Below are 17,500 nucleotides of genomic sequence, written 5' to 3' on the forward strand. Positions count from 1 at the left end.
ATATATATATATATATATATATATATATATATATATATATATATATATATATATATATATAAATGTTGGAAAGGATCACAATTTTCCGCGTGATCAAGTGTTTTCTTAAAAAGTCCACGGGGGAAAATGAAACACGATAACTTGCCAAGTGCACTTTCATGTAATAATCACATCATCAGGGGAGACACAAGAGAGAAATATAACAGTCCATTGTTATACAACGAAGAGACGTAGCTAGGACGCCATTTGGTGTATATATATATATATATATATATATATATATATATATATATATATATATATATATATATATATATATATATATACACACACACACAAAAGGAAGACCTTGCATTAAGAATGAGTGAAGATCACCGATGGAAAATATTCCTAAGTGATGTTTGAGATGTGGGTGTGTGTTGGTGGAGACACCAGCAACACACAGCCAAAAAGATATTAATATGCCTAGTGACAGGTGGGGGGCGACGTGGGCGGCAGGTGTGGCAGAGTTGTACCTGCTGATTGGTGTGTGTGTGTGGGGGGGGGGGTTGTGGGGTTTGGGGGGGATACAACAGTTGTAGGAGGCATAGGGGGGGGGGGGGTACTTGCTGGTGGAGGGGGGGGTACAACATGTGTGGGGGGGGGAGTGTAAAAACAGCCGGGGTAAATCACAAGTGCTCTTCTTCCACCTCTTCCTCCTCCCTCCTCCTCCTCCTCCTCCTCCTCCTCCTCCTCCTCCTCCTCCTCCTCTTCCTCCTCCTCCTCCTCCTCCTCCTCCTCCTCCTCCTCCTCCTCCTCCTCCTCCCCCCCCCCATCTCAACAAAGCAATCGTCTTATTAGGCTACGAGAGCAAGCCTCTCTTTCCCCCACCTTCCCCCACCCTCACCAACACTCTCCATCATCCTCCATCACTACTTCACACCTCCTCACCACCACCAACACCTGCTCACACCACCCCTCCCACAGCAGTCAACAGGTCTCCCCACCACCCCAGCCACCCCACCTGCAGGGGTTAGAGGGGCGGCACGGCACCCCCACCACCCCAGCCACCCCACCTGCAGGGGTTAGAGGGGCGGCACGGCACCCCACCACCCCAGCCACCCCACCTGCAGGGGTTAGAGGGGCGGCACGGCACTCCAGCCACCCCAGCCACCCCACCTGCAGGGGTTAGAGGGGCGGCACGGCACCCCACCACCCCAGCCACCCCACCTGCAGGGGTTAGAGGGGCGGCACGGCACCCCACCACCCCAGCCACCCCACCTGCAGGGGTTAGAGGGGCGGCACGGCACCCCACCACCCCAGCCACCCCACCTGCAGGGGTTAGAGGGGCGGCACGGCACTCCAGCCACCCCAGCCACCCCACCTGCAGGGGTTAGAGGGGCGGCACGGCACCCCACCACCCCAGCCACCCCACCTGCAGGGGTTAGAGGGGCGGCACGGCATCCCCACCACCCCAGCCACCCCACCTGCAGGGGTTAGAGGGGCGGCACGGCATCCCCACCACCCCAGCCACCCCACCTGCAGGGGTTAGAGGGGCGGCACAGCACCCCACCACCCCAGCCACCCCACCTGCAGGGGTTAGAGGGGCGGCACGGCACCCCACCACCCCAGCCACCCCACCTGCAGGGGTTGGAGGGGCGGCACGGCACCCCACCACACCACACAAGGCATCCCACCTGCATGGGTTGGGGGGGCTTCTCGCCCCCCTCCCCTCGCACACAAGGCACCCCACCTGCAAGTGTTGGGGGGGGGCGCGGCGGGCGCGGAGGGCGCGGTGCCCCACCACGCCACCTGTCGCAGTCAGTAACTCATGGCGGAGGGGGGGCGCGCGTGCGTCCTTGTGAAGTGACAGTCGCTGCTTCGCTCAAGGTGGGTCGTATTAGTGAAGGAAGACACACGCGGGGTTTTATTTATCATGTGTTGGGGAGTAGGAAGAGTTGGGGAGGGGGCCAGCCAGCAGCGAGGCCCTTCTCCCCACCCCACTCCTGCTGGAGGGAGGAGATGGAGAAGGGGAGAGGGTCGTGTGGAAGCAGGAAGACGAGAGATAAGAATTGGGGAGGGAAAGTGGCCCTTCTCCCCCACCTTCCTCCTGCTGGGGGAGGAGGAATGAGATGGGGAGGGGGAAGAGGCCCTTCTCCCCCACCCCACTCGTGCTGGGGGAGGAGGAAGAGAGGGGAAGAGGCCCTTCTCCCCACCTTCCTCCTGCTGGGGGAGGAGGAATGAGATGGGGAGGGGGAAGAGGCCCTTCTCCCCACCCAACTCCTGCTGGGGGAGGAGGGAGCAGATGGGGGGAGAGACGAGAGAGAGAGAAATCGGGGAGGAAAGAAGCACTTCTCCCCCCCCCCCCCCACCTCACACCATGCTAGTGGGGGGAAGGAAAAGAGAAGAGTGGGGGAGAGGAGCGAGGGGAAGTAGGAAGACAAGAGATTAAGACTGGGGAGGAAACACGTATCTCGGGGAGGACCTGAGAAGGTGGGCGTGGGTGTGGGCACTGATGAAGTAACTGTGGGTAACAGTGTGGGGGAAGGGGTCGCGCTGGTGTTCGAAGGGCGAAGACAGAGCGCACCCACACTTGTGGGAGAAGAACAGTTTAACATTGGAGTGTTTGGAGGATGTGTTCGTTGTCAGTGTTTGGAGGACGTGTTCGTTGTCAGTGTTTGGAGGACGTGTTCGTTGTCAGTGTTTGGAGGACGTGTTCGTTGTCAGTGTTTGGAGGACGTGTTCGTTGTCAGTGTTTGGAGGACGTGTTCGTTGTCAGTGTTTGGAGGACGTGTTCGTTGTCAGTGTTTGGAGGACGTGTTCGTTGTCAGTGTTTGGAGGACGTGTTCGTTGTCTCAGTTCTCCCTGACGGGCGCCGATATGGACTGGCCAGAGCTGGATGGGGGTGGATAAAGATGGGAGGTCCCCATCTCCCGCTGGTGGCTGGCTGCGGGAGACCGTAGCTAGCGGCCGTCTGGTGGTCGCTGGCGGCGTGCGTCGCTCGTGGTGTCGGCCGCCAGCTGATGGCATTTGCCCGATGACAACAAAGGCTCGTTCAGCCAGGGCGGTCAGCTGATAGGCTCAAGGACACGGCTTTTGAGATGCGTGGCCACAGCTCGACCCCAGTTGGGCACTCAGGGTTGTATTGGGGCCACGTATTGTGGCCATAAAGTATTTGGGGGGTATTGTATTGTGGCCCTATTGTGGGGGAGGGTACTGTAGTGTGGCCTTGTTGTGGATGAGGGTACTATAGTGTGGCCCTAGTATGAGGGTTGATGCTATAGTATGGCCCTAATGTGGACGGCCATATTGTACTATGGCCCTAGTGTGGACGACTATACTATAATATGGCCCTAGTGTGGACGGCCATACTGTAATATGGCCCTAGTGTGGACGACGGTAGTAAATATGAAAGGAAGCAGAAGACCCAGTGTTTCATAATGAAGTTATCAGCAATCATTGATCTTATCTGTGGTAGAGAGAGAGAGAGAGAGAGAGAGAGAGAGAGAGAGAGAGAGAGAGAGAGAGAAGCAAAGCAGGAGGAGGCGTCCCCTTCCTTACCCACCGCTCCCTCCGGCTCAACAGCCGACGGGAGAGACCCCATCCAAAAAAAAAGAAAATAATGCCAAAGACGATAGATACACCACGTAGTGTGAAGACGGTCAGTTATTACCATGGGTTCATTCTTCAAGGATCGGGTTTCAAAATGAAAATGAGATCGGTAATGGAAGTATGCTCGGAGATCCTTTTCACAGATGATGTCAATGGAATAAGAATGTAAACATGTTATCGGAAAGGTCGTATGGCAAGGGTTAGGCACAGGAAAGCCCAGAGCATCCAGGAGGTGTACAATACACTGACTTAGAAAAGGGGGGGTGTTACATGGGGGGCCCCAGAGGGTCCATGGTGGTCCCCCGCCCCCCTTCCCTTCAAGGGGAGGGTGGATATTGGGCGCTTGGGTTGAACGAAACAAGGGCCCGCTCCCATGTTGATCCAATCTATCGTCAATTTGGTTGGATATTCCATAACACTTGATCGTGTCCCCTTCGTCACAACCTGGACTCTCTTTGTCCAAGGTCTGTCTCTTTCTCTCTATATATATGTTTGCAACGCTTGCCTTTTTCACAACTGCACACCTGCCTCTTATTACAACCCTGCCTTTTTTCACAACTCTGCCCTCTTCGAAATCCTGCTTTAGTCACAACCTTGCCTTTTTTCCACAACCCTGCCCTCTTATTAGAACCCTGCCTTCTTCAGAATCCTGTTTTAGTCACAACCCTGCCTTTTTTTTTTTTACAACCCTGCCTTTTTTCACAACCCTGCCTTTTTTCACAAACCTTCCTTCATCACAACCCTGCCTTCTTCACAACCCAGCCCTTTTTCACAACCTTACTTCTAAACCTTACCTTCTTCATAACCCTTCCATTTTCACAACCTGTTCTTCAAAAACCCTGCTTGCCTTAAAACCTTGCCCTCTTCACAACCCTGCTTTAATCACAAGCCTGTCCTCTTCACAACCCTGCCATATCAGAGCACCTAGCTTGGATGATGACCGACTATCATGTAATGTCTGTATTTCTAAGCCAGGGAGGGAGGGTTACCTTGTGGTCTAGGGCTAAGGTGCTGGTCGTCTTTGCCCAGAGGAGCCAGGCAGGCGGCACGACCCTTGAGCACGACGGTACGACCCTTGAGCACGACGGTACAACCCTTGAGCACGACGGTACGACCCTTGAGCACGACGGTACAACCCTTGAGCACGACGGTACGAACCCTTGAGCACGACGTTACGACCCTTGACCACGACGGTACGACTCTTGAGCACAACGGTACAACCCTTGGCCACGACGGTACGACCCTTGACCACGACGGTATGACCCTTGAGCACAACGGTACAACCCTTGGCCACGACGGTACGACCCTTGAGCACGACGTTACGACCCTTGACCACGACGGTACGACCCTTGAGCACGACGGTATGACCCTTGAGCACGACGGTACAACCCTTGAGCACGACGGTACGAACCCTTGGTCACGACGGTACGAACCCTTGGCCACGACGGTACGACTCTTGACCACGACGGTACGAACCCTTGGCCACGACGTTACGACCCTTGACCACGACGGTACAACCCTTGACTGTACGACCCTTGGGCTAGACGCTACGAACCCTTCAGCAAGACGGTACGACCCTTGACCACGACGGTATGACCCTTGGCCACGACGATACGACCCTTGACCACGACGGTACGACCCTTAAGCACGGAGGTATGACCTTTTGACCACAACGATGCGAACTTTGGGTATGATGGCCTATCTGGTGTCAGATCAAACACCAGGCCTTTATATAACCCAAGGGTCGTACCGCCGTGCTCAAGGGTCGTGCCTTCATGCAAAATGGTCGTGCCTCGAGGTCGTATTGTCTCGCTCAAGTCGTATGATAAAGAACACATTCAGTCTTTAGTTGTCTCGTATAGTGTGCCAAAACCAGGGCCTACCATCTATAGATAAACCCCAGAGACAAACTCCGTGTTTATATTGATTGCTTCTTATGCCCTAGTTTAGCCCACTGACAGCACGTCTTCCCCCCATATACCACATCGCCCAAACCCTTCCTGAATGTTTAGGTTGCAATAACCCAAAGTCTCTTTTCTATCCAATCCTTGCATGTGGTCAGACGCCTCCTCCCATGCTCGCTCCACATCTGATCCTTTCTGTTAGTTCCTCTTCACTCATCCTCTCCATATGTCCAAACATTTTTAGCACGCCTCTCAGCCAGACTACACTCACTGCCACACGTTTCGTAGATGATGCCTCTACTTACATGAGCAGCCCGATCTATGCTTCACATATCATTTCCAACACGTCGCACGCTCTATCTTTTGCCCCCAAGGTTCATACACACCCATGCGACCCTGCTGGGACTACCTTGGCTTCAGTCATACCCATCTTTGCCCGTGCAGACCCTGGCCTCTCCTTCCACCCTCCTTGTGACTCACCTCAACACCTCAACCTCCATAGCTCCCTTTGTTGCCACGACCACTTCCGAACACCTAAAGCACTCCACATCCTCCAGGTACTGGCCATTTTAAACTCACTCTCGACCCATCGTCCCACACTCGTGTTGCGCCTTCTTATCTCAATTCAGTTCACGTTTACTTTGATTTCTCTCCCTGTATACAGTCTCCAAAACTCTCTCACAATTCTCTGAAGTTTATCCTTTAGAAATATGCCACTAGGGCCGTGTCATCTGCAAACAGCAACTGATTCACGTCCCATATGCTCTCCTACCCCAAGCATACCACAGACGTGTATCTTGTACCAACACTCAAGATATCACATCCCTCCCTTACCACCCCACCGATGACATCACACATCCTTAACGCAGACCCGCCTTTCCCGAGGGCCAGTCACCCTCTTCCCTTCCTCCTGTTACACTTGCCTTCCTCTAAATGTAGGGGGATCCCTCACTTCCTTTGCTAACTACCCAATCACCCCATGTAGTAGTAGTAACACCCCCTCATGATGCCTCCTTGGAAACCCCATCGTTCGCTTTCTCCAGATCCATAAATGCTACGTATAAGTGGCAGTCACACAGGCAAAACCCTTGGTTCACGCACCTTGTCCCACTGCTGAAGCCACCGCAGTGGTCCTTCTCAGTCTGTTGCTCTCTGCCTCCCACTACCCTGTCAGTCACCTTCCTCCTATACACCATACCACGTATGCTCCACTGATTTTTAAACAGTTATTTTTGTTCTCTCTTGCAAGAACATGGATCTCTGCCCATTCCTCTGGCATCTTACCGTGGCTCATACCACCAGGATAACCAGTCTACTCCGTCACCTTCTTTCTTAAGTAACTTGACTGTGATTCCATTCACTCCTGAGGCTTTCCCACCAGGTTCTTGTTACCTCCTGTTCTTTACACTGTCCCCTCCAAGCTTGCAACCTCGTCCAAATGACACCACTTGCGCTTCCTTCTCATCAAATTCATTCAACAGTCTTTCAAAGCATTCACTCCATCTGTCTCCCTCATCTTTGTCTGTTAAACTCCCCCCATCTACTTCCCTCTTTGTCTCCTCTGTTTGTTCCCCTGTTCTCCTTACACTGTTCATTTCCTTCTTGAACATTTTCTGATTCCCCTCTGAAGTTCATCGCGACTCACTCCACATGTCCTCAATCTTCTTTCTCGGGTATCAAACTTACTTTTGACCTTCCGCTTCTTTCTCTTGTACTCTTCCCAATCACTTGCACTCCTTCCCTCCAGATGTCATCCACGCTTTTCGGTTTTCTTTTTTTATTTTTCATCGGGACTCACTCCACATGTCCTCAGTCTTCTTTCTCGGGTATCAAACTTACTTTTGACCTTCCGCTTCTTTCTCTTGTACTCTTCCCAATCACCTGCACTCCTTCCCTCCAGATGCCATCCACGCTCTTCGTTTTTCTTTTTTTATTTTTCATCGGGACTCACTCCACATGTCCTCAGCCTTCTTTCTCGGGTATCAAACTTACTTTTGACCTTCCTCTTCTTTCTCTTGTACTCTTCCCAATCACTTGCACTCCTTCCCTCCAGATGTCATCCACGCTCTTCGGTTTTTTGTCTTTGTTTCTTCATTTTCTCAGGCGATTTAACTCCCTCATCCTACTGTGCGTCCACACCCTCCTCTTCCACCTCCGAAACACTCTACCTGTTCGAGAAATGCTTTCCTGTATACCTTCCATTCCTCTCCCGCCTACCCTGGTGTAAGTTACTCGCACCCTTTACCAATCTTCACTCTTTGCCTCTCTGCTGTTTGTGTACACATGCCACCTTCTCAAGCACACTCACGTTTTAGCACTTTTCCTCACTCACACACACACACACACACACACACACACACACACACACACACACACACACACACACACAGAGGTGTTATGTCCTCGTTTTCTCTGATCCTCCATCACCAACTTGCGAACTCAGACACTTCACCCACCGCCGCCATCTCTCACAGCATGTCCCACATCCGTCAACCTTTCCATTTGCACACTTGTCAATTAGCACGTGATCCATTAACTCAGCCTCACTCCCTCCCGCCCTACAACCTCCTCACCCTCCCACATACAGGAGTGCACCTCTTCGTGAGCCATTCTCTCCCCCTGTCATCACACAAGTCGAGGAACTTTTGGACCCGTCCATTTACACCAGGAAACATCAACCCCTTCCCCTCCCACCACCACCACCACCACCCTCTTTTTCCCCCTCTCCACACCCACCCCTCTATCCACCTCCCCCGCCTCCCCAATTTCCCCATAACGAACCCCCTGGATGTAGGACCCTCAGCTCCGAAGATTCGATCAGATGCGTCGAAGCTTCGAACAAATCCTGGAAATCTTTAAACACGACGCGGTACGACGACCCTCCAGCACGACTGTACGACCGACGGTACGACTTCTTGAGTGCGACGACCCGACCTCTTACTTCGAGGACATGACCTCAGACCCCCCTCATACATGAAGGTCGTACCTTCGTACTTCAAGATTGTACCTTCCTGCTCATGGGTTCGCTATGCACAATTAGCAGACCAAGAGTGGAGACATGATGGGTCAAGCTGGCCACTTGGCCCAACTATATCATTCCCAAGAACCCTGATGGGCCAAGCTGGGCACTTGGCCCGGCTATAGCATTCCCAAGAACCCTGATGGGCCAAGCTGGGCACTTGGCCCGGCTATAGCATTCCCAAGAATCCTGATGGGCCAAGCTGGGCACTTGGCCCGGCTATAGCATTCCCAAGAACCCTGATGGGTCAAGCTGGGCACTTGGCCCGGCTATAGCATTCCCAAGAACCCTGATGGGTCAAGCTGGGCACTTGGCCCAACTATAGCATTCCCAAGAACCCTGATGGGCCAAGCTGGGCACTTGGCCCAACTATAGCATTCCCAAGAACCCTGATGGGTCAAGCTGGGCACTTGGCCCAACTATAGCATTCCCAAGAACCCTGATGGGTCAAGCTGGGCACTTGGCCCGGCTATAGCATTCCCAAGAACCCAAGTGGCAACAGATACAAGACATTATAACACCGGAAGTCATTCACGTCGAACCCTGGTGATGGTGGAGTTGGGGTGACATGATGGAAGATATATTCCTGAAATTATATACTTCAGTGCTTGAAAGACACGTAGATCTTACCTTTTCCCGTTCTCACCCTGCAGTCCACGGTACTGGAAAGATGTGGGACCTTGTGAGAATCATATTATTATCGAGAAGAGAAGTGAGTCTACGTGGTGGCTTGTGTGTTCTGGAAACCACCAGCTGGACTCGAGTTACAAAGCTCCGAGTCCAGGTGATGTATGTTCCAGGCAGATATACAGAGCTGCCTTTGTTCCAGGTAGCTCGTTTGTATTATCTCCGCCACAACACCAAGGGCTTCTCTCTCCTGCAGCTTTAAGGCAAAGATACTTATAGCGGCAGAGAAAAGGTCACGCAAGGTCTTCGTTCATCCCCTTCCCCAACACCACTTGTCAATAGAGCCTCAGTGCCCTGACCCATCTGACTCTTACCGTCAGTTTTACTTCATCCGACAGCTCAGGGTAAAGCTCTCGCCACCATCACGAGCCACCTGAGAGATCCCTCTTCCCCATGTTGCAGTCCGACACCACAATAGCCTCGGGCTCATACGAGCTGGAACAGACGGCTACATGGACAGCCCCATCCCTAAACCGCTGCTGAACATCATCTACAATCAGTACACTGTCATTCCAGTATTAGAGTATATAATTGTTTAACCTCCTCTACGTATATTCTGTTCCTACAACCCCATTGTTCGTATCAGCAAAGATATTCAGATGGGAATTCAGGCCTTCTGATAGCTTGTTTACATAGGTTATGGAAAGCGATGGCCCAAGGACTGGACCCTGAGGTACGCCACAAATGACCTCAGATCATATTGCTAGAAGATCCAGCTTCCTTACTATCCTCTTGTTATGGTACGGTGTCAAATGCTTTCCGGCAGTCCAGTTATGCTCAGTGTGCCCAGTCACTGCTTTGTTTGTGTACCAGTTTTGGTTCCTTAGAATTCTCTGGAATATTGTGGATTATAGACTCACCTTACACTTCTTTCCCGCAGTTACCCTTACCTTTTAGTGTCGTTTGAATGGGTCATCTTTCATTATTTCCCAAAGCTTAAGTCTTTCCCCCTTATCAGACCTTTATCTTTTCCATGCCTCCTTGCTGTCCTGGACTCCGCTCGGCAGATTACTTTGGACTCGAGTTCCTTTGAGAGTTTTGTCTCCACCGCTGCAACGATATCAGGGTTGCTTTCCCTGATACGGTCCTTGAATTTCACTTCCCTTTTTCCATGTGTCACTTGTGTGTCTGCATCTGCTGTGTACTGGACCTTGGGCCTAAGGCGCTCTCTGTTCTTCAATTCTATCTTCTCTGTACTAGAAGTAGGGGTGTTTTTCATCCTTCTGGTCCCATCCAATTCTTTTTATTCTTTGCCTTTTGCCAGTTCTCTCTCTTACTCTCTCTCCTCTCCACTCCTCTTCTCTCTGTATCTTCCCCTTCTCTTGGTTTGCCACTGTTCACAAACACTCCTTTGAACTCCTCGTTTTCGTTTTTTTTATCATTCTATTTTACCTCCCTGCTTGTATACACAAGTTCATGTCAGACGTTACCCAAAGAGGCATTCCATTAGTACGATTCTTGTACTAACCCTCCCAATGCTCTTGACTTGTGTCAGATCTTGTGCTACATTTGCCAACTCCATCGCCTCAAGATCTTTACTGATCTGCTCCCCACTTTCTCTCACTTCCTTCTCCTTCTTGTGGAGATGGTCGTTATCTTCCAGCCCAGACGTCTCCCTCAGTACGACCTCGGCGTGATAATGTACACCTTTTCCTTATTTTTTCCCTCTTGTCTTTTAATCAGTTCTTTTATCGTCCCGCCACAGCTGTCTTGAACAAGCTCCGTCTTTGGTCTTCTATCCCCAATAGATATATTCCCAGTAGATATATCCACAATAGATATATTCCCAGTAGATATATCCCAATAGATATATTCCCAGTAGATATATCCCCAATAGATATATTCCCAGTAGATATATCCCCAATAGATTTATTCCCAGTAGATGTATCCCCAATAGATATATTCCCAGTAGATATATCCCCGATAGATATATTCCCAGTAGATGTATCCCCAATAGATATATTCCCAGTAGATATATACCAATAGATATATTCCCAGTAGATATATACCCAATAGATATATTCCCAGTAGATATATCCCCAATAGATATATTCCCAGTAGATATATCCCCAATAGATATATTCCCAATAGATATATTCCCAGTAGATATATCCCCAATAGATATATTCCCAGTTGATGTATCCCCAATAGATATATTCCCAGCAGATATATCCCCAATAGATATATTCCCAATAGATATATCCCCAATAGATATATCCAGGTCTTCTATCCCAATAGATATACCCAGGACGGCCCTGTCCCTATGTACATTGCTTCTATAAATGGCTCTCCTTGGTGTCCTTAAACTTCACCTCCTTTTCCATGGCCTCTTTCCTATGGCCACCTCAGCCCTAGACTTAACCTCTGGTGTCTCTTGCTTCACCTCCCCTATATATTGTCATACCTTCCGTGGGCCTATGATAAGAGCAACGTCTTATATCTGTATTTTGATGAGAGTTTTCTTCCCGAGTTGAATTCATTCGTCTCTTCTGTGCTCTCGCATTATATTCCCTTGCGCACTGTCGTCTGCCTTCATCATCCCTGTCTCTCAAGATGGTATATTCTCTTCATAAACTTTTAACAGCCTCGTTGAGGTTGCATCCGACCGTCAGGTACCCCTCAGACGACTGTCCCCTTTTGGCAGCTCTGCCCCGCCCTCGTCTTGACAAAGGTGTCGAAGTCGACCTTCGTCATGTCCCTAATGTGGGTTTTTCCCTCTTTATCCATCCCCGTGTCTTTTGTCACTGTGGGGTTTTAAGTGTCCTGGATGCAGAGGGATACAAAGGAAGTTCAGTCAGTCCCAGACCACTGGGGTCCCTTCGAGGCTGCTTGCGATAAGGTAAGAGATATAGATGTATTAGATCAGATAGCTTATCATGGGGTAGAAGATCTGATCTGATCACAGGCATAGTCTACTTCGTCTTATTGAAACCCCTTTGTATGCCAAGGGGGTCATGCAGTGTTGAAGGTTTTGATCTGTTCCTCGATCTAAAGATATAGGGTTAGCTCATAGGCTCAAATTAGACGCCGTCCAGAGCCGAAGTCTGAGGTTAGCTGGCAGGAATATTCGCTGACAGAAATGTTTGTCAGTAATGAACACAGTTGTTCATGTTCTGTTTACACTCCCCTGTAGCCATACTTCTGTGTAGCTCATTTTTTACATGTTTGTACCAAATTCTCATTATTTTCTGGGTTTATATATATATATATATATATATATATATATATATATATATATATATATATATATATATATATATATATATATTGGAAAGGATCACAAATTTTGCGTGTGAATAAGTATATTGCTATGAGTCCACGGGGAAAATGAAGCACGTAAAGTTCCCAAGTGCACTTTCGTGTCATAATCACATCATCAGGGGAGACACAAGAGAGAAATATAACAGTTGATATACAACGAAGAGACGTATATCAAGTGACTGTTATATTTCTCTCTTGCGTCTCCCCTGATGATGTGATTATTACACGAAAGTGCACTTGGGAACTTATCGTGTTTCATTTATATATATATATATATATATATATATATATATATATATATATATATATATATATATATATATATATATATATATTCCCCTTCTTCGGTAATCGACATTTTCGGGAGGGAAGAGAGAGGGGGGTTGAAGAATGGGCTGCTCATCCCCCCCCCCCCGGCAGCAGCTGCTGGCGAGCGGGAGGTGTGAGGTGGCTCCACGTAAGGCGCGCGCGCGCGAGCCGCTGCCGCTTTTGATGAGGCGCCGTGTATTTAGGAATGGTGTCCCTCACCTTTGTAACTAATGCTTTGGGATCAAGCGCCAAGTTAGGCAGAAAAGGCTGGCCCCGGAGCTGGGGCGGGGCGGGGCGGGGCGGGGCAGGTGTGTGGTGGGGAGGGGGGTGTTTTTTCCTTTTTCTTTTTTTTTCATTCTGGCGTGTATATTAATGTGGCCACTCTCTCCTACCTACTCCTCCCTTCCCTCCCCCTTCTTGCTCTCACCTTCTCACTTCTCTCTCTCTCTCTCTCTCTCTCTCTCTCTCTCTCTCTCTCTCTCTCTCTCTCTCTTGCTCTCACATGTCTCCCTTCCTCGCACCTTCTCCGTCTCTCTTACTCTCACCTCCTTTCTCTCTTGCTCTCACCTTCTCTCACTTCCTCTCAACTCTCCCCCTTACTTTCACCTTCTCTCTCGCTTACTCTCACCTTTCCTCTCTCTTCCTCTCACCTTCTCTTTGTCTCCCTTACTCTCCCATTTTCTCTCACTTCCTCTCACCTTTCTCCCTTACTCTCACCTTCTCTCTCTCTCTCTCTCTCTCTCTCTCTCTCTCTCTCTCTCTCTCTCTCTCTCTCTCTCTCTCTCGTGTATTATATCCTGCCTTGGGCCTGGCTGTCTGTAGCAGGAGAGACATTAAAATGATTTTGAGACCCGACAGGTTAGCTCCCCAGCTTGATGAGACCCGACAGGGTAGCTCCCCAGCTTGATGAGACCCGACAGGGGTAGCTCCCCAGCTTGATGAGACCCGACAGGGGTAGCTCCCCAGCTTGATGAGACCCGACAGGTTAGCTCCCCAGCTTGATGAGACCCGACAGGGTAGCTCCCCAGCTTGATGAGACCCGACAGGTTAGCTCCCCAGCTTGATGAGACCCGACAGGTTAGCTCCCCAGCTTGATGAGACCCGACAGGGGTAGCTCCCCAGCTTGATGAGACCCGACAGGGTTAGCTCCCCAGCTTGATGAGACCCGACAGGTTAGCTCCCCAGCTTGATGAGACCCGACAGGTTAGCTCCCCAGCTTGATGAGACCCGACAGGTTAGCTCCCCAGCTTGATGAGACCCGACAGGGGTAGCTCCCCAGCTTGATGAGACCCGACAGGGGTAGCTCCCCAGCTTGATGAGACCCGACAGGGGTAGCTCCCCAGCTTGATGAGACCCGACAGGGGTAGCTCCCCAGCTTGATGAGACCCGACAGGTTAGCTCCCCAGCTTGATGAGACCCGACAGGGGTAGCTCCCCAGCTTGATGAGACCCGACAGGGTAGCTCCCCAGCTTGATGAGACCCGACAGGGGTAGCTCCCCAGCTTGATGAGACCCGACAGGGGTAGCTCCCCAGCTTGATGAGACCCGACAGGGGTAGCTCCCCAGCTTGATGAGACCCGACAGGGGTAGCTCCCCAGCTTGATGAGACCCGACAGGGGTAGCTCCCCAGCTTGATGAGACCCGACAGGGTAGCTCCCCAGCTTGATGAGACCCGACAGGGGTAGCTCCCCAGCTTGATGAGACCCGACAGGGGTAGCTCCCCAGCTTGATGAGACCCGACAGGGTAGCTCCCCAGCTTGATGAGACCCGACAGGGGTAGCTCCCCAGCTTGATGAGACCCGACAGGGGTAGCTCCCCAGCTTGATGAGACCCGACAGGGGTAGCTCCCCAGCTTGATGAGACCCGACAGGGTAGCTCCCCAGCTTGATGCGACCCGACAGGGGTAGCTCCCCAGCTTGATGCGACCTAATAGCAGAGGTGGAGTATATGGCGTTTAAAAGGGCGTTCAATTCACAGAAGTGGAGGGTATGGCGTTTAAAAGGGCGTTCAGTTAACAAGTGGAGGGTATGGCGTTTATAAGGGCGTTCAATTACAGAAGTGGAGAGTATATCGTTTAGAAGGGCGTTCAATGAACAGAGGTATAGGAATATGGCACTAAAGAGGGGCGTTCAGTTATCAGTGTCGGCGGGCAGAGGGCGTTCAACCAACACAGGTGGAAGGAGGGGGGCCAAATATCTGCTGGGCGGGGAAGGGGGCGCTGGGAGCCGTGAACGCTGGCGTCAGGCATCGCTCGCCTTGGTCACCGTCGCGAGAGGAACTTCCCCAAGTGTTCGCTGGTGCTGTGGTGTGTCACTATTGTGATCAAGACGTCTTGACTCACGCGAATAAAATGTTGTTTGTCCTCCAGTTTTTACGTCAGGTGGTGGTGGTGAGGAGGAGAGATATTTGTTGACGCCCGCGTGCCATGAGCACGAGAGACTCTGGCATCCAGTGACCAAGGAAAATGTAATGTGTCCAAGAATGGTGGCGCGGGGCGCGGCGCGGGGCGGCGTGGCGTGTGCCTGCGTGCGTGTAGCCAGGTCAAACAGAAGAAAGAGAGAGGTTGCCCCTTTAAGCTACTGTTAAGTCTAGCTGTGTTGTCCCTGTGTTGATTTCCCTCCCTCCTTCCCTTCCCTCCGCAGGAGAGAAGGGGCTGAGCAGTGGAGGGAAGAGGTGGGAAAAGGAGGGGAAAGAAAAATAATAGGGAAGAAATGAATGGATCATCTTTATTCTTGGCGCGACCCCTGCACATACCCCGCCGCCACCTCTTCCTCCCTCACAGTGTCGGGTGCACGCCCACCTCCGCCACCTGCCTCACCACACACCCACACCCACATAACAACTCCCTCATAGAACATATATGTATATATTTAAGCTGGGCTGTGGTGGGTCGACCCCCCACAGCCCGGCTGGAGGTGGGTTAGAAGAATGTCGGTGACACAAGCGAGGGAGGGAATCTTGACCACGTCGCTCGCTGGCGTGTGCGACGCCCACCCACCACTGACAGCCCGCGCAGAAGGGGAAGAGGGCGTGTGTACTCCACGCCTTGTATCTAAGTCTTAACGCTATAGAGTCATGCTAGAAGGTCCTTTGTATTCGATGCTGTAGAGTCAAGCAAACTATTATCAAGGTCTGCTAATTTCGCCCTTTTTCGTCTACGGTAAAATCCTGTAAATTAACCTTTTCCCCTTTTCTCGTCCGTCATGATGAATCTATAGCACTGTCTTCAGCTGATAAAGCGGCGCCCTTGGGTACCTCATATTCATATGATTCAATTTCGAATCTCCTAACACCATCTCCTAGATTCTCCTGCCGAAGGGTCTTCCAAGAACTCCTCCAGCCCCTGGTGGACGAGGCGTATGGCCCGTATGGCACAGCTGCTCGTGTGTAAAGGACTTGGGCCTCGTGACCTATAGCACAGGCCCTTGCTCGTCTATATGTCCTTTGTACAGACCCTTGCTCGTCTATATGTCCTTTGTACAGACCCTTGCTCGTCTATATGTCCTTTGTACAGACCCTTGCTCGTCTATATGTCCTTTGTACAGACCCTTGCTCGTCTATATGTCCTTTGTACAGACCCTTGCTCGTCTATATGTCCTTTGTACAGACCCTTGCTCGTCTATATGTCCTTTGTACAGACCCTTGCTCGTCTATATGTCCTTTGTACAGACCCTTGCTCGTCTATATGTCCTTTGTACAGACCCTTGCTCGTCTATATGTCCTTTGTACAGACCCTTGCTCGTCTATATGTCCTTTGTACAGACCCTTGCTCGTCTATATGTCCTTTGTACAGACCCTTGCTCGTCTATACGTCCTTTGTACAAAAACCCAGGCTTCTCCTCCTCTTGGAAGCCTGCTTTGGTGCAGCCCATCCCTAAGAAAGGAGACTATTCGCGACCCCTTTAACTATCGGCCAATTGCTCTCAGTTCTGCTGTCTCGAATATTTGGAAACTCTTCTTAACTCTCACTTTTTCAGGAACACAATTCCAATCCCTTCTTTCCGGTCACCAGGACGGATTTTGTGGTGATCTCTCCCATGTGACTCGCCTTTGCTCCTCTTTTCTCTCTTTTATGGATTTTAGCGAAACTTTGGCCTTAAGCCTTCGACATCTCCAAAGCATTTGACTGGGTGTAGCTTTCTGACTCCCTTCCTTTGGTTTTTCTGTTCCTCTCTGTTCTGTAATGAATAGTTGCTTCTCTGGTCGTTGTATTGCAGTGGTCGTCAATGGAGTGACTTCGTCCTTCCAATCCTGTGTTCCTCAGGGTTCTTTCTTACCGCCTCCTCTGTTTCTTCTTTCACTGAATGATCTAGACCTCTTCTTCTTGTAACCGTATTCAGTTTTATGCTGATGATTCTACTTTACACACTTTAACTCACTTTCCCTCTCATCTCCTGTTACTCGTTCTCTTTCTTGTACTGACCTTAATTTCCCCCTCTCAATGATTCCACTTTACCCACTTTAACTCACTTTCCCTCTCATCTTCCTGTTACTCATTCTCTTTCTTGTACTGAACTTAATCCCCCCCTCTCAATGATTCCACTTTACACACTTTAACTCACTTTCCCTCTTATCCTCCTGTTACTCGTTCTCTTTCTTGTACTGAACTTAATTCCCCCTCTCAATCCGGACCTGTGTGATAAATATTTCATGATAGAGAAATAGTAACTTGATTAAACCTGTTACCATTAAAACTTAGGTTCTATCTATATCTCTGTCTAAGAGTAACG

General features: G+C 50.5%; 1 protein-coding gene across 1 annotated transcript in view; it reads left to right on the forward strand.

Annotated features, from left to right (window-relative positions):
* Positions 1–17,500, forward strand: part of LOC139765818 (uncharacterized) — a 403,015-nt gene that overhangs the window by 262,886 nt on the left and 122,629 nt on the right. The window lies entirely within an intron of this gene.

Source organism: Panulirus ornatus, chromosome 56 (assembly GCF_036320965.1).
Source record: "Panulirus ornatus isolate Po-2019 chromosome 56, ASM3632096v1, whole genome shotgun sequence".
Lineage (NCBI taxonomy): Eukaryota > Metazoa > Arthropoda > Malacostraca > Decapoda > Palinuridae > Panulirus > Panulirus ornatus.